The sequence below is a fragment of the Triticum aestivum genome, chromosome 1B (genome assembly GCF_018294505.1).
Source record: "Triticum aestivum cultivar Chinese Spring chromosome 1B, IWGSC CS RefSeq v2.1, whole genome shotgun sequence".
Lineage (NCBI taxonomy): Eukaryota > Viridiplantae > Streptophyta > Magnoliopsida > Poales > Poaceae > Triticum > Triticum aestivum.
The window spans coordinates 675,779,098-675,798,243 of NC_057795.1; positions in this window are offsets into that span (position 1 = coordinate 675,779,098).

A 19,146-nucleotide genomic window follows, 5' to 3' on the forward strand; every position below is an offset into this window, starting at 1 on the left:
CAAGACATACATCAAGTGTTCTCATCATAAAGACTCAATCCAATAAGATAACTTCAAGAGGGAAACTCAATTCATCACAAGAGAGTAGAGGGGGAGAAACATCATAGGATCCAACTATAATAGCAAAGCTCGCGATACATCAAGATCGTGTGAAGTCGAGAACACGAGAGAGAGAGAGAGAGAGAGAGAGAGAGATCAAACACATAGCTACTGGTACATACCCTCAGCCCCGAGGGTGAACTACTCCCTCCTCGTCATGGAGAGCGCCGGGATGATGAAGATGGCCACCGGTGAGGGTTCCCCCCTCCGGCAAGGTGCCGAAACAGGGTCCCGATTGGTTTTTGGTGGCTCTGGAGGTTTTGCGGCGGCGAAACTCCCGATCTATCTTTTGTTCTAGAAGTTTTATGATACGTAGGTATATATAGGTGAAAGAAGTACGTCGGTGGACCGAAGGGGGGCCCACAAGGCAGGGGGCCGCGCCCTAGGGGGGTGGGCGCGCCCCCCACCCTCGTGAGCACCTCCCTTCTTTCCTGACGTGCACTCCAAGTCCATCGGGTGGCTTTCCTTCCAAAAATAACTTCTCCAGTTGATTTCGTTCCGTTTTGACTCCGTTTGATATTCCTTTTCCTCGAAATACTGAAATAGGCAAAAAACAGCAAATCTGTGCTGGGCCTCCGGTTAATAGGTTAGTCCCAAAAGTAATATAAAAGTGGAAAATAAAGCCCAATATTGCCCAAATCAGTAGATAATATAGCATGGAGCAATTAAAAATTAAAAATTTCCGCGCTCGATCCCACTGGACGTGTGCTCAACAGGAGCCGGGGCGGAGGGAGAGGCGCGCCGTTGCCTTCTCAGCCGGACCGCCGGGCATCACGGCGGCATCATGGAGTACACGCGCTGGAGCTCACGGAATGACGCTCAGCCGGCAAGATGTAATCTTTTGTCGCTCCCTTAGGTCAACGGCGTCTGCCTCAAAGTCGCTGGCATGTATGTCCTACAATTGCCATGGCCACCATGACAACGTTGACGTCCAGCACGGCAGCACAGGGGGTCTTGGCGTGCAACTTGTTTAATCCATGAAGAGCAGCAGGTCTAGTCCACGAAGAAGCAGCAGCTCTAATCCAGCCTACCAAACAACGTAGGTTGCATACAGTGCCTCTCATGCACACAATCCCTATAGTCCACCAAACATACATCTCAGTTCATCCTTGCATCTGCTCCACCAGGCCAGGCTCAGCCAGTATCCTCCATGCGATGCAGGGCAGAGCTACCCAGGCAACCACACACGCCCTTAATGACTGCGTTCGCACGTTACTCTTTCACTCTAACGTGCCCGCTCGGTTTTGGCCTGATACCCGCCACTCTCTTAGTTAACATTCGTCCGTGTCGCCCTCGGTGGAACTACGCCCCTCACCACCTTCTCTTCGGCACACCACCGTCCTATGATGGTCTCCGTATCTTCAGGTGTCTCTGTTATCCTAGCACCGCGTCCACCATGTCACACAAGCTCGCACCACGATCCGTCCCATGCGTCTTTCTTGGCTACCCTCCTAACACCAAAGGTTACCGGTGCTATGATCATGTCACTCGTCGTGTGTACACCTCGAGGCATGTGTACTTTGTCGAGACGGTGTTCCTTTTTTCTCAGGCTCCTCCGGCTTCGGCCCCTTCGGCACCTGCCCCCGCGCCCCCTTGGTGGAGCGATGTGCGGCGGCGGCCCCCGGCGGCCCCTCCGGCACGGCGCCCTCTGCCGCCACCACCTGGCTTCGTGACTCCCTCCCCCGAGGTCGAGTCCGAGTGGGCCCCCGGGTCCCCGTCTCCCTCATACGAGGTTGAGCCCGGCACCCCGCCCGCCCACCCTGCGACGGGCTCGACGTCACCCTCGCCCGTCGCCTCTTCCGCCGCCGCCGTGGCCTCCGCCGCCGCACCGGGTGCCCCCACCGCCGCGGCACCCGCCGGCCCTGCTGCCCCGCCACTTGGTGTGACTACCCGTGCCCGAGTAGGAGTGCTTCCGCCCAGCACACGCTACTCCGCCGACGAGTATGTGTGCGCCGCCTCGACATCGACGCCATCACCCGTCCCCACCTCCGCTCGCGCTGCCCTTCGGGATCCCCACTGGCTAGCTGCGATGCAGGAGGAGTTCGACGCCTTACAGCGTAACCACATGTGGCAACTTGTTCCGTGACCCCTCCGTGCCAACATCATCTCTGGCAAGTGGGTGTTTCGCCACAAGACTCGCCCGGACGGTTCTCTCGAGTGCTACAAGGCTCGATGGGTGGTTCGTGGTTTTCGGCAGCGCGCGGGCGTGGACTTCACCGACACCTTCGCCCCGGTTGTGAAACTGGGCACGATCCACGCCGTCCTTCAGCTGGCTGTCTCGCGCGCCTAGCCTGTGCATCAGTTGGACGTTTCCAATGCCTTCTTGCACGGTCATCTCGCCGAGCAGGTGTTCTGTGAGCAGCCTACTGGTTTCGTCGACGCCGAGCACCCCGACTTCGTATGCTTGCTCTCCCTCTCTCTGTACGGGTTGAAGCACACGCCTCGGGCTTGGTACCAGCGTATCGCAGCCTTCCTACAGTCTCTGGGCTTTCGGTCCACTCGCTCCGATGCCTCACTCTTTGTGTATCATCAGGGAGCTGACACTGCATATCTGCTGCTCTACGTCGACGACATCATCCTCACGGCGTCCACCCCCGATCTCCTTCAGCGGCTGACTGCTCGTCTTCGTGATGAGTTCGCCCTCAAGGACTTGGGGCCCCTGCACTACTTTCTCGGCATCGACGTGATCCGCCGGGCTGACGGTTTCTTTCTGCATCAGCAGAAGTACGCCCACGAGCTCCTTGAGCGTGCCGGTATGCTTAACTGCAAGCCGGCACCCACCCCCGTCGACACAAAGGCGAAGGTCTCTGCTCTGGAGGGGTCTCTCGCGTCCGATGGAGCGTTTTATCGCTCTATTGTTGGTGCTTTACAGTACTTGACACTGACTCGCCCCGACCTTCAGTACGTTGTCCAGCAGGTGTTCCTCCATATGCACGCCCCGCGTGACTCTCACTGGACTCTAGTGAAACATATTCTCCGTTACATACGCGGCACCATGTCCTTGGGACTCACCCTGACGGCCTCCGCCTCCACCGACCTCGTGGCCTACTCGGATGCTGACTGGGCTGGTTGCTGTTGGGGAACGTTGCAGAAAATAAAAAATTTCTACGCTTCACCAAAATCAATCTATGGAGTCATCTAGCAACGAGAGAGAGGAGTGCATCTACATACCCTTGTAGATCGCGAGCGGAAGCGTTCAAGAGAATGGGGTTGAGGGAGTCGTACTCGTCGTGATCCAAATCACCAAAGATCCTAGTGCCGAACGGACGGCACCTCCGCGTTCAACACATGTACGGAGCGGAGACGTCTCCCACGCCTTGATCCAGCAAGGTGGAGGGAGAGGTTGAGGAAGATAGCTCCAACAGAAGCACGACGGCGTGGTGGTGATGGCGCCCCCACTAGGGTTTCCCCCCAACCCTAGGCGCATGGGCCCAAGGGGGGATGCGCCCTGCCCTCCAGGGGCTGGTTCCCTGCCCACTACGGCCCATGAGGCCCTCCGAGAGAGGTGGCCCCTCCCGGTGGACCCCCGGAACCCCTCTGGTGGCCCCGGTACGATACCGGTATGCCCCCGAACCTTTCCGGTGACCGTATGACAACTTCCCATATATAAATCTTCACCTTCGGACCATTCCGGAACTCCTCGTGACGTCCGGGATCTCATCTGGGACTCCGAACAACATTCGGTAATCACTTACAAGTCTTCCTAATAACCCTAGCATCATCGAACCTTAAGTGTGTAGACCCTACGGGTTTGGGAATCATGCAGACATGACCGAGACCGCTCTCCGGCCAATAAGCAACAGCGGGATCTGGATACCCATGTAGGCTCCCACATGTTTCACGATGATCTCATCAGATGACCCACGATGTCGAGGATTCAGGTAATCCCGTATACAATTTCCCTTTGTCAATCGGTACGTTACTTGCCTGAGATTCGATCGTCGGTATCCCAATACCTCGTTCAATCTCGTTACCGGCAAGTCACTTTACTCGTACCGTAATGCATGATCCCGTGACCAACCACTTGGTCACATTGAGCTCATTATGATGATGCATTACTAAGTGGGTCCAGAGATACCTCTCCGTCATACGGAGTGACAAATCCCAGTCTCGATCCGTGCCAACCCAACAGACACTTTCGGAGATACCTGTAGTGTACCTTTATAGTCACCCAGTTACGTTGTGACGTTTGGTACACCCAAAGCACTCCTACGGTATCCGGGAGTTGCACGATCTCATGGTCTAAGGAAATGATACTTGACATTAGAAAAGCTCTAGCAAACGAACTACACGATCTTGTGCTATGCTTAGGATTGGGTCTTGTCCATCACATCATTCTCCCAATGATGTGATCCCGTTATCACGACATCCAATGTCCATGGTCAGGAAACCATAACCATCCATTGATCAACGAGCTAGTCAACTAGAGGCTCACTAGGGACATGTTGTGGTCTATGTATTCACACATGTATTACGATTTCCGGATAACACAATTATAGCATGAACAATAGACAATTATCATGAACAAGGAAATATAATAATAACCATTTTATTATTGCCTCTAGGGCATATTTCCAACAGTCTCCCACTTGCACTAGAGTCAATAATCTAGTTACATTGTGATGAATCGAACACCCACAGAGTTCTGGTGTTGATCATGTTTTGCTCGTGGAAGAGGTTTAGTCAACGGATCTGCGACATTCAGATCCGTATGCACTTTGCAAATATCTATGTCTCCATCTTGAACATTTCACGAATGGAGTTGAAGCGACGCTTGATGTGCCTGGTCTTCTTGTGAAACCTGGGCTCCTTGGCAAGGGCAATAGCTCTAGTGTTGTCACAGAAGAGAGTGATCGGCCCCGACGCATTGGGTATGACTCCTAGGTCGGTGATGAACTCCTTCATCCAGATTGCTTCATGCGCTGCCTCCGAGGCTGCCATGTACTCCGCTTCACATGTAGATCCTGCCACGACACTTTGCTTGCAACTGCACCAGCTTACTGCCCCTCCATTCAAAATATACACGTATCCGGTTTGTGACTTAGAGTCATCCAGATCTACGTCGAAGCTAGAATCGACGTAACCCTTTACGACGAGCTCTTCGTCACCTCCATAAACGAGAAACATATCCTTAGTCCTTTTCAGGTACTTCAAGATATTCTTGACCGCTGTCCAGTGTTCCATGCCAGGATTACTTTGGTACCTTCCTACCAAACTTACAGCAAGGTTTACATCAGGTCTAGTACACAGCATGGCATACATGATAGACCCTATGGCCGAGGCATAGGGGACGACACTCATCTTTTCTCTATCTTTTGCTGTGCTCGGACATTGAGCCGAGCTCAATTTCACATCTTGCAACACAGGCAAGAACCCCTTCTTGGACTGATCCATATTGAACTTCTTCAATATTTTATCAAGGTATGTGCTTTGTGAAAGACCTATGAGGCGTCTCGATCTATCTCTATAGATCTTGATGCCTAATATATAAGCAGCTTCTCCAAGTTCCTTCATTGAAAAACACTTATTCAAGTAGGCCTTAATGTTGTCCAAAAGTTCTATATCATTTCCCATCAAAAGTATGTCATCTACATATAATATGAGAAATGCTACAGAGCTCCCATTCATTTTCTTGTAAATGCAGGCTTCTCCATAAGTCTGCATAAACCCAAACGCTTTGATCATCTCATCAAAGCGAATGTTCCAACTCCGAGATGCTTGCACCAGCCCATAAATGGATCGCTGGAGTTTGCATACCTTGTTAGCATTCTTAGGATCGACAAAACCTTCCGGCTGCATCATATACAGTTCTTCCTTAAGATAGCCGTTAAGGAATGCCGTTTTGACGTCCATTTGCCATATCTCATAATCATAGTATGCGGCAATTGCTAACATGATTCGGACGGACTTCAGCTTCGCTACGGGAGAGAAAGTCTCATCGTAGTCAACCCCTTGAACTTGTCGATAACCCTTAGCGACAAGTCGAGCTTTATAGATGGTAACATTACCATCCGCGTCCGTCTTCTTCTTAAAGATCCATTTGTTTTCTATCGCTCGCCGATCATCGGGCAAGTCTGTCAAAGTCCACACTTTGTTTTCATACATGGATCCTATCTCGGATTGCATGGCTTCAAGCCATTTGTTAGAATCTGGGCCCGCCATTGCTTCTTCATAGTTCGAAGGTTCACCTTTGTCTAACAACATGATTTCCAGGACAGGGTTGCCATACCACTCTGGTGTGGAACGTGTCCTTGTGGACCTACGAAGTTTCATAGTAACTTGATCCGAAGTACCTTGATCATCATCATTAATTTCCTCTCTAGTCGGTGCAGGCACCACAGGAACATCTTCCCGAGCTGCGCTACTTACCGGTTCAAGAGGTAGTACTTCATCAAGTTCCACTTTCCTCCCACTTACTTCTTCGAGAGAAACTCTTTCTCCAGAAAGGACCCGTTCTTGGCAACAAAGATCTTGCCTTCGGATCTGAGGTAGAAGGTATACCCAATGGTTTCCTTAGGGTATCCTATGAAGACGCATTTTTCCGACTTGGGTTCGAGCTTTTCAGGTTGAAGTTTCTTGACATAAGCATCGCATCCCCAAACTTTTAGAAACGACAGCTTAGGTTTCTTCCCAAACCATAATTCATACGGTGTCGTCTCAACGGATTTAGACGGTGCCCTATTTAAAGTGAATGTAGCTGTCTCTAGAGCGTATCCCCAAAATGATAGCGGTAAATCGGTGAGTGACATCATAGATCGCACCATATCCAATAGAGTGCGATCACGACGCTCGGACACACCATTACACTGAGGTGTTCCAGGCGGCGTGAGTTGTGAAACGATTCCACATTTCCTTAAGTGCGTACCAAATTCGTGACTTAAATATTCTCCTCCACGATCTGATCGTAAGAACTTTATTTTTCGGTCACGTTGATTCTCTACCTCATTCTGAAATTCCTTGAACTTTTCGAAGGTCTCAGACTTGTGTTTCATCAAGTAGACATACCCATATCTACTTAAGTCATCAGTAAGAGTGAGAACATAACGATAGCCACCGCGAGCCTCAACGCTCATTGGACCGCACACATCAGTATGTATAATTTCCAATAAGTTGGTTGCTCGCTTCATTGTTCCGAAGAACGGAGTCTTGGTCATTTTACCCATGAGGCATGGTTCGCACGTGTCAAATGATTCGAAATCAAGAGACTCCAAAAGTCCATCTGTATGGAGCTTCTTCATGCGTTTGACATCAATGTGACCAAGGCGGCAGTGCCACAGATATGTGGGACTATCATTATCAATCTTACATCTTTTGGTATTCACACTATGAATATGTGTAACATCACGTTCGAGATTCATTAAGAATAAACCATTGACCAGCAGGGCATGACCATAAAACATATCTCTCATATAAATAGAACAACCATTATTCTCGGATTTAAATGAGTAGTCATCTCGTATTAAACGAGATCCAGATACAATGTTCATGCTCAAAGCTGGCACTAAATAACATTTATTGAGGTTTAAAACTAATCCCGTAGGTAAATGTAGAGATAGCGTGCCGATGGCGATCACATCGACCTTGGAACCATTTCCGACGCGCATCGTCACCTCATCCTTCGCCAGTCTCCGCTTATTCCGCAGCTCCTGTTTTGAGTTACAAATATGAGCAACCGCACCGGTATCAAATATCCAGGAGCTACTACGAGTACTAGTAAGGTACACATCAATTACATGTATATCACATATACCTTTGGTGTTGCCGGCCTTCTTGTCCGCTAAGTACTTGGGGCAGTTCCGCTTCCAGTGACCACTTCCCTTGCAATAAAAACACTCAGTCTCAGGCTTGGGTCCATTCTTTGGTTTCTTCCCGGCAGCTTACTTGCCGGGCGCGGCACCTCCTTTGTCGTCTTTCTTGAAACCCTTTTTACCCTTGCCCTTCTTGAACTTAGTGGTTTTATTCACCATCAACACTTGATGTTCCTTTTTGATTTCCACCTCCGCTGATTTTAGCATTGAAAATACTTCAGGAATAGTTTTCACCATCCCCTGCATATTGTAGTTCATCACAAAGCTCTTGTAGCTAGGCGGGAGCGACAGAAGGATTCTGTCAATGACCGCCTCGTCCGGGAGGTTAATGTCTAGCTGGGACAAGCGGTTGTGCAACCCAGACATTTTGAGTATGTGCTCACTGACAGAACTATTTTCCTCCATCTTACAACTGTAGAACTTGTCGGAGACTTCATATCTCTCGACCCGGGCATGAGCTTGGAAAACCATTTTCAGCTCTTCGAACATCTCATATGCTCCGTGTTGCTCAAAACGCTTTTGGAGCCCCGGTTCTAAGCTGTAAAGTATGCCGCACTGAACGAGGGAGTAATCATCAGCACGTGACTGCCAAGCGTTCATAATGTCTTGGTTCTCTGGGATGGGTGCTTCACCTAGCGGTGCTTCTAGGACATATGCTTTCTTGGCAGCTATGAGGATGATCCTCAGGTTCCGGATCCAGTCCGTATAGTTGCTACCATCGTCTTTCAGCTTGGTTTTCTCTAGGGATGCGTTGAAGTTGAGGTTGACATGGGCGTTGGCCGTTTGATCTACAAGACATATTTGCAAAAGTTTTTAGACTAAGTTCATGATAATTAAGTTCATCTAATCAAATTATTTAATGAACTCCCACTCAGATTAGACATCCCTCTAGTCATCTAAGTGATACATGATCCGACTCAACTAGACCGTGTGCGATCATCACGTGAGACAGACTAGTCATCATCGGTGAACATCTCCATGTTGATCGTATCTTCCATACGACTCATGTTCGACCTTTCGGTCTCTTGTGATCCGAGGCCATGTATGTACATGCTAGGCTCGTCAAGTCAACCTAAGTGTTTTGCATGTGTAAATCTGTCTTAGACCCGTTGTATGTGGACGTTGGAATCTATCACACCCGATCATCACGTGGTGCTTCGAAACAATAAACTTTTGCAACGGCGCACAATCAGGGGGAACACTTTCTTGAAATTATTATGAGGGATCATCTTATTTATGCTACCGTCATTCTAAGCAAATAAGATGTAAAACATGATAAACATCACATGTAATCAAATAGTGACATGATATGGCCAATATCATTTTGCTCCTTTTGATCTCCATCTTCGGGGCGCCATGATCCTCATCGTCACCGGCATGACACCATGATCTCCATCATTGTGTCTTCATGAAGTTGTCACTCCAACGATTACTTCTACTACTATGGCTAACGGTTTAGCAATAAAGTAAAGTAACTACGTGGCGTTTATTCAATGACACGCAGGTCATACAATAAATAAAGACAACTCCTATGGCTCCAGCCAGTTATCATACTCATCGACATGCAAGTCGTGATTCCTATTACAAGAACATGATCAATCTCATACATCACATATATTTCATTCATCACATCCTTTTTGGCCATATCACATCACAAGGCATATGCTGCAAAAACAAGTTAGACGTCCTCTAATTGTTGTTGCATGTTTTTACGTGGCTGCTATAGGGTTCTAGCAAGAACGTTTCTTACCTACGCCAAAACCACAACGTGATATGCCTATTTACCCTTCATAAGGACCCTTTTCATCGAATCCGATCCGACTAAAGTGGGAGAGATAGACACCCGCTAGCCACCTTATGCAACTAGTGCATGTCAGTCGGTGGAACCTGTCTCACGTAAGTGTACGTGTAAGGTCGGTCCGGGCCGCTTCATCCCACGATGCCGCCGAATCAAGATAAGACTAGTAACGGCAAGCAAATTGAAAAAATCGACGCCCACAACAACTTGTGTTCTACTCGTGCATAGAAACTACGTATAGACCTAGCTCATGATGCCACTGTTGGGGAACGTTGCAGAAAATAAATAATTTCTACGCTTCACCAAAATCAATCTATGGAGTCTTCTAGCAACGAGAGAGAGGAGTGCATCTACATACCCTTGTAGATCGCGAGCGGAAGCGTTCAAGAGAACGGGGTTGAGGGAGTCGTACTCGTCGTGATCCAAATCACCGAAGATCCTAGTGCCGAACGAACGGCACCTCCGCGTTCAACACACGTACGGAGCGGAGACGTCTCCCACGCCTTGATCCAGCAAGGTGGAGGGAGAAGTTGAGGAAGAGAGCTCCAACAGCAGCACGACGGCGTGGTGGTGATGGAGAGCCAGTACTCCGGCAGGGCTTCGCCAAGCACTTAACAGAGGAGGAGAGGTGTTGGAGAGGGGAGGGACTGCGCCTTGGATGTGTTGTGCAGCCCTCCCCTCGCCCCTCTATTTATAGGGGAAGGTATAAGGGGGCCGGCCCCCTCTAGATGAGATCTAGAGGGGGGCGGCGGCCAAGGGGAGGGGGCTTGCCCCCAAGCAAGGGGGGCGCCCCCACTAGGGTTCCCCGCCAACCCTAGGCGCATGGGCCCAAGGGGGGATGCGCCCAGCCCTCCAGGGGCTGGTTCCCTACCCACTACGGCCCATGAGGCCCTCCGAGAGAGGTGGCCCCTCCCGGTGGACCCCCGGAACCCCTCCGGTGGCCCCGGTACAATACCGGTATGCCCCCGAACCTTTCCGGTGACCGTATGACAACTTCCCATATATAAATCTTCACCTCCGGACCATTCCGGAACTCCTCGTGACGTCCGGGATCTCATCCGGGACTCCGAACAACATTCGGTAATCACTTACAAGTCTTCCTAATAACCCTAGCGGCATCGAACCTTAAGTGTGTAGACCCTACGGGTTCGGGAATCACGCAGACATGACTGAGACCGCTCTCTGGCCAATAAGCAACAGCGGGATCTAGATACCCATGTTGGCTCCCACATGTTTCACGATGATCTCATCGGATGAACCACGATGTCGAGGATTCAGGTAATCCCGTATACAATTTCCCTTTGTCAATCGGTACGTTACTTGCCCGAGATTCGATCGTCGGTATCCCAATACCTCGTTCAATCTCGTTACCGGCAAGTCACTTTACTCGTACCGTAATGCATGATCCCGTGACCAACCACTTGGTCACATTGAACTCATTATGATGATGCATTACCGAGTGGGCCCAGAGATACCTCTCCGTCATACGGAGTGACAAATCTCAGTCTCGATCCGTGCCAACCCAACAGACACTTTCGGAGATACCTATAGTGTACCTTTATAGTCACCCAGTTACGTTGTGACATTTGGTACACCCAAAGCACTCCTACGGTATCCGGGAGTTGCACGATCTCATGGTCTAAGGAAATGATACTTGATATTAGAAAAGCTCTAGCAAATGAACTACACGATCTTGTGCTATGCTTAGGATTGGGTCTTGTCCATCACATCATTCTCCCAATGATGTGATCCCGTTATCAACGACATCCAATGTCCATGGTCAGGAAACCGTAACCATCCGTTGATCAACGAGCTAGTCAACTAGAGGCTCACTAGGGACATGTTGTGGTCTATGTATTCACACATGTATTACGATTTTCGGATAACACAATTATAGCATGAACAATAGACAATTATCATGAACAAGGAAATATAATAATAACCATTTTATTATTGCCTCTAGGGCATATTTCCAACAGTTGCCCCGACACGCGACGCTCTATGTCAGGCTACTGCGTCTACCTTGGGCCCTCGTTGATCTCTTGGTCATCGAAGCGGCAGCCCACGATCTCCCGCTCCAGCGCCGAGGCAGAGTATCGTGTCGTGGCCAACGCCATGGCCGAATGCTCTTGGATACGTCAGCTGCTCCAGGAGTTGCTTTGTGATATTCACAAGGCCACTCTTGCCTACTGTGATAACGTCAGCACGGTCTACCTCTCCGCCAACCCGGTGCACCATTTACGGATGAAGCATATTGAGCTCGATATTCACTTCGTGCGCGAGCAGGTTGCCCTTGGTCGTGTTCGGGTTCTCCACGTGCCGACGACGCAACAGTTTGCTGATGTGATGACTAAGGGATTGCCTACTCCCGTCTTCGAGGAGTTTCGGTCCAGTCTCTGTGTCTCCGGCGACGCTTCGACTACGGGGGGGGGGGTGTTGAGTATGTATTTTGTACTGCACGTGTATTGGAGTTGTGGCCCACCTCCTAGTCTTGTATAGTTGAGGTAGAGGCCTTCTCTTGTATTATATATGCGTGCACCAGCACCCCAATCAATACGACGATTATTATATTGCAAAACATCTCTCTACAAGATTGTATAGATTTCAGTAAGAGCATCTCCAATAGCATGTGTATATTTGGATGTCTATATATTTATATAGACAATGGTCTAAAAAGATTCCCTCATATACACATCCAGTTTTGCATCAGAACGTCTATATACAGGGACCATGACAGGTGGGCCGTTGCTGCGGAGAGGAAGAAATTGTTGGGGAACGTTGCAGAAAATTAAAATTTTTCCTACGGTTTCACCAAGATCCATCTATGAGTTCATCTAAGCAACGAGTCTATGGAGAGAGTTTGCATCTACATACCACTTGTAGATCGCGTGCGGAAGCTTGCAAGGTGATGATGTAGTCGTACTCGACGTGATTCAAATCACCGATGACCTTAGCACCGAACGGACGGCACCTCCGCGTTCAACACACGTACGGAACAGCCACGTCTCCTCCTTCTTGATCCAGCAAGGAAGGGAGGAGAGGTTGAGGGAGATGGCACCAGCAGCAGCACGACGGCGTGGTGTTGGTGGAGCTGCAGTACTCCGGCAGAGCTTCGCTAAGCTATAAGGAGTTGGAGGAGGTGTTGGGGAGGGAGAAGGAGGCAACCAAAGGCCAGGGCTCAAGGTATGAAGTCCCTCCTCTCCCCCCACTATATATAGGGGTGCCAAGGGGGGGTGGCCGGCCCTAGTAGATGAGATCTACTGGGGGGCGGCGGCCTAGGGAGGTTTCCCTCCCCCCCAAGGCACCTAGGGGTGCCTTCCACCACTAGGACTCCTCCCTAGGGGAAACCCTAGGCGCATGGGCCTATAGGGGCTGGTGCCCTTGGCCCATGATGGCCAAGGCGCACCCCCTACAGCCCATGTGGCCCCCCGGGACAGGTGGCCCCACCCGGTGGGCCCCCGGGACCCCTCCGGTGGTCCCGGTACAATACCGATAACCCCGAAACTTGTCCCGGTGCCCGAAATAGCACTTCCTATATATAAATATTTACCTCCGGACCATTCCGGAACTCCTCGTGACGTCCGGGATCTCATCCGGGACTCCGAACAACATTCGGGTTACTGCATATACATATCCCTACAACCCTAGCGTGACTGAACCTTAAGTGTGTAGACCCTACGGGTTCGGGAGACATGTAGACATGACCGAGACTCTCTTAGTCAATAACCATCAGCGGGATATGGATACCCATGATGGCTCCCACATGCTCCTCGATGTTGTCATCGGATGAACCACTATGTCGAGGATTCGATCAAAACCCTGTATGCAATTCCCTTTGTCAATCGGTACGTTACTTGCCCGAGACTCGATCGTCGGTATCCTAATACCTTGTTCAGTCTCGTTACCGGCAAGTCACTTTACTCGTACCGTAATGCATGATCCCGTGTCCAACACCTTGGTCACATTGAGCTCATTATGATGATGCATTACCGAGTGGGCCCAGAGATACCTCTCCGTCATACGGAGTGACAAATCCCAGTCTCGATCCGTGTCAACCCAACAGCTACTTTCGGAGATACCTGTAATGTACCTTTATAGTCACCCAGTTACGTTGTGACGTTTGGTACACCCAAGGCATTCTTACGGTATCCGGGAGTTACACGATCTCATGGTCGAAGGAAGAGATACTTGACACTTGCAAAGCTCTAGCAAAACGAACTACTCGATCTTTTATGCTATGCTTAGGATTGGGTCTTGTCCATCACATCATTCTCCTAATGATGTGATCCCGTTATCAACGACATCCAATGTCCATAGTCAGGAAACCATGACTATCTGTTGATCACAACGAGCTGGTCAACTAGAGGCTTACCAGGGACTTAGTGTGGTCTAAGTATTCACACGTGTATTACGATTTCCGGATAATACAGTTATAGCATGAATACAAGACAATTATCATGAACAATGAAATATAATAATACTTTTATTATTGCCTCTAGGGCATATTTCCAACAGTCTCCCACTTGCACTAGAGTCACTAATCTAGTTACATTGTGATGAATCGAACACCCATAGAGTTCTGGTGTTGATCATGTTTTGCACGCGAGAGAGGTTTAGTCAGCGGATCTGCGACATTCAGATCCGTGTGCACTTTGCAAATCTCTATGTCTCCATCTTGAACATTTTCACGGATGGAGTTGAAACGACGCTTGATGTGCCTGGTCTTCTTGTGAAACCTGGGCTCCTTTGCGAGGGCAATAGCTCCAGTGTTGTCACAGAAGAGTTTGATCGGCCCCGACGCATTGGGTATGACTCCTAGGTCGGTGATGAACTCCTTCACCCAAATCGCTTCATGTGCTGCCTCCGAGGCTGCCATGTACTCCGCTTCACACGTAGATCCCGCCACGATGCTCTGCTTGCAGCTGCACCAGCTTACTGCTCCACCATTCAACATATACACGTATCCGGTTTGTGACTTAGAGTCATCCGGATCTGAGTCGAAGCTAGCGTCGACGTAACCCTTTACGACGAGCTCTTCGTCTCCTCCATAAACGAGAAACATGTCCTTTGTCCTTTTCAGGTACTTCAGGATATTCTTGACCGCTGTCCAGTGTTCCTTGCCGGGATTACTTTGGTATCTTGCTACCAAACTTACGGCAAGGTTTACATCGGGTCTGGTACACAGCATGGCATACATAATAGATCCTATGGCTGAAGCATAGGGGATGACACTCATCTCTTCTTTATCTTTTGCCGTGGTCGGTGACTGAGCTGAGCTCAGTCTCATACCTTGTAACATAGGCAAGAACCCCTTCTTGGACTGATCCATTCTGAATCTCTTCAAAATCTTATCAAGGTATGTACTTTGTGAAAGACCTATGAGGCGTCTCGATCTATCTCTATAGATCTTGATGCCTAATATATAAGCAGCTTCTCCAAGGTCCTTCATTGAAAAACACTTATTCAAGTAGGCCTTAATGCTGTCCAGAAATTCTATATTATTTCCCATCAGGAGTATGTCATCTACATATAATATGAGAAATGCTACAGAGCTCCCACTCACTTTCTTGTAAACGCAGGCTTCTCCATAAGTCTGCATAAACCCAAACGCTTTGATCATCTCATCAAAGCGAATGTTCCAACTCCGAGATGCTTGCACCAGTCCATAAATGGATCGCTGGAGCTTGCATACTTTGTTAGCGTTCTGAGGATTGACAAAACCTTCCGGCTGCATCATATACAGTTCTTCCTTAAGATGCCCGTTAAGGAATGCTGTTTTGACGTCCATCTGCCATATCTCATAATCATAGTATGCGGCAATTGCTAACATGATTCGGACGGACTTTAGCTTCGCTACGGGAGAGAATGTCTCGTCGTAGTCAATCCCTTGAACCTGTCGATAACCCTTAGCGACAAGTCGAGCTTTATAGATGGTAACATTACCATCCGCGTCCGTCTTCTTCTTAAAGATCCATTTGTTTTCTATCGCTCGCCGATCATCGGGCAAGTCTGTCAAAGTCCATACTTTGTTTTCATACATGGATTCTATCTCGGATTTCATGGCTTCAAGCCATTTGTTGGAATCCGGGCCCGTCATTGCTTCTTCATAGTTCGAAGGTTCATTGTTGTCTAACAACATGATTTCCAGGACAGGGTTGCCGTACCACTCTGGTGCGGAACGTGTCCTTGTGGACCTACGAAGTTCAGCAGTAACTTGATCCGAAGTACCTTGATCATTATCATGGTTTTCCTCTTCAGTTGGTGTGGGCATCACAGGAATGGTTTCCTGTGCTGCGTCACTATCCCGCTCAAGAGGTAGTACTTCATCGAGTTCTACTTTCCTCCCACTTACTTCTTTCGAGAGAAACTCTTTTTCCAGAAAGCATCCGTTCTTGGCAACAAAGATCTTGCCTTCGGATCTTAAGTAGAAGGTATACCCTATAGTTTCCTTAGGGTATCCTATGAATACGCATTTTTCCGACTTGGGTTCGAGCTTTTCAGGTTGAAGTTTCTTGACATAAGCTTCGCATCCCCAAACTTTTAGAAACGACAGCTTAGGTTTCTTTCCAAACCATAATTCATACGGTGTCGTCTCAACGGATTTAGACGGTGCCCTATTTAAAGTGAATGTAGCTGTCTCTAGAGCGTATCCCCAAAATGATAGCGGTAAATCGGTAAGAGACATCATAGACCGCACCATATCCAATAGAGTGCGATTACGACGTTCGGACACACCGTTTCGCTGAGGTGTTCCAGGCGGCGTGAGCTGTGAAACGATTCCACATTTCTTTAAGTGTGTACCAAATTCGTGACTTAAGTATTCTCCTCCACGATCTGATCGTAAGAATTTTATCTTTCGGTCACGTTGATTCTCCACCTCATTCTGAAATTCCTTGAACTTTTCAAAGGTCTCAGACTTGTGTTTCATTAAGTAGACATACCCATATCTACTCAAGTCATCTGTGAGAGTGAGAACATAACGATATCCTCCGCGAGCCTCAACGCTCATTGGACCGCACACATCGGTATGTATGATTTCCAACAAGTTGGTTGCTCGCTCCATTGTTCCGGAGAACGGAGTCTTGGTCATTTTACCTAAGAGGCATGGTTCGCACGTGTCAAACGATTCATAATCAAGAGACTCTAAAAGTCCATCAGCATGGAGCTTCTTCATGCGCTTGACACCAATGTGACCAAGGCGGCAGTGCCACAAGTATGTGGGACTATCGTTATCAACTTTAAATCTTTTGGCATCTACACTATGAACATGTGTAATATTACGCTCGAGATTCATTAAGAATAAACCATTGACCATCGGAGCATGACCATAAAACATATCTCTCATATAAATCGAACAACCATTATTCTCAGACTTAAATGAGTAGCCATCTCGTATTAAACGAGATCCAGATACAATGTTCATGCTCAAACTTGGCACTAAATAACAATTATTGAGGTTCAAAACTAATCCCGTAGGTAAATGTAGAGGCAGCGTGCCGACGGCGATCACATCGACTTTGGAACCATTCCCGACGCGCATCGTCACCTCGTCCTTTGCCAGTCTCCGTTTATTCCGCAGCTCCTGCTGTGAGTTACAAATATGAGCAACGGCACCGGTATCAAATACCCAGGAGTTACTACGATTACTGGTAAGGTACACATCAATCACATGTATATCAAATATACCTTTGGTGTTGCCGGCCTTCTTATCCGCTAAGTATTTGGGGCAGTTCCGCTTCCAGTGACCCTTCCCCTTGCAATAAAAGCACTCAGTCTCAGGCTTGGGTCCATTCTTTGACTTCTTCCCGGTAACTGGCTTACCAGGCGCGGCAACATCTTTGCCGTCCTTCTTGAAGTTCTTCTTACCCTTGCCCTTCTTGAACTTAGTGGTCGTATTGACCATCAACACTTGATGTTCTTTCTTGATTTCAGCCTCTGCTGACTTCAGCATCGAGAACAATTCAGGAATGGTCTTTTCCATTCCTTGCATGTTGTAGTTCATCACAAAGCTCTTGTAGCTTGGTGGGAGCGACTGGAGGATTCTGTCAATGACCGCCTCATCTGGGAGGTTAATGTTCAGCTGGGTCATACGGTTGTGCAACCCAGACATCTTCAGGATGTGCTCACTGACAGAACTGTTCTCCTCCATCTTACAACTGTAGAACTTGTCGGAGACATCATATCTCTCGACCCGGGCATGAGCTTGGAAAACTAGTTTCAGCTCTTCGAACATCTCATATGCTCCGTGATGCTCAAAACGCTTTTGGAGCCCCGGTTCTAAGCTGTAAAGCATGCCGCACTGAACGAGGGAGTAATCATCAGCGCGAGACTGCCAAGCATTCATAATGTCTTGGTTCTCTGGGACGGGAGCGTCACCTAGCGGTCCTTCTAGGACATATTGTTTCCTGGCAGCTATGAGGATGATCCTCAGGTTCCGGACCCAGTCCGTATAGTTGCTGCCATCATCTTTCAGCTTGGTTTTCTCTAGGAACGCGTTGAAGTTCATGTTGACATTAGCGTTGGCCATTGATCTACAAGACATATTTGCAAAGGTTTTAGACTATGTTCATGATAATAAAGTTCTTAATCAAATTATGAACTCCCACTTAGATTAGACATCCCTTTAGTCATCTAAGTGTTACACGATCCGAGTCGAGTAGCCCGTGTCCGATCATCACGTGAGACGGACTAGTCATCGTCGGTGAACATTTTCATGTTGATCGTATCTTCCATACGACTCGTGTTCGACCTTTCGGTCTCCGTGTTCCGAGGCCATGTCTGCACATGCTAGGCTCGTCAAGTTAACCCTAAGTGTTTTCGCTGTGTAAAACTGTCTTACACCCGTTGTATGTGAACGTAAGAATCCATCACACCCGATCATCACGTGGTGCTTAGAAACGACGAACTGTAGCAACGGTGCACAGTTAGGGGAGAACACTTCTTGAAATTTTATAAGGGATCATCTTATTTACTACCGTCGTCCTAAGTAAACAAGATGCATAATACATAATAAACATCACATGCAATTATATAGTTGTGACATGATATGGCCAATATCATATAGCTCCATTGATCTTCATCTTCGGGGCTCCATGATCATCTTGTCACCGGCTTGACACCATGATCTCCATCATCATGATCTCCATCATCGTGTCTTCATGAAGTTGTCACGCCATCGACTACTTCTACTTCTATGACTAACGTTTAGCAATAAAGTAAAGTAGTTTACATGACGTTATTCAATGACACGCAGGTCATACAAAAAATAATGACAACTCCTATGGCTCCTGCCGGTTGTCATACTCATCGACATGCAAGTCGTGAATCCTATTACAAAGAACATGATCTCATACATCACAATTCATCATTCATCACAACTTCTGGCCATATCACATCACATGATCAATCGCTGCAAAAACAAGTTAGACGTCCTCTAATTGT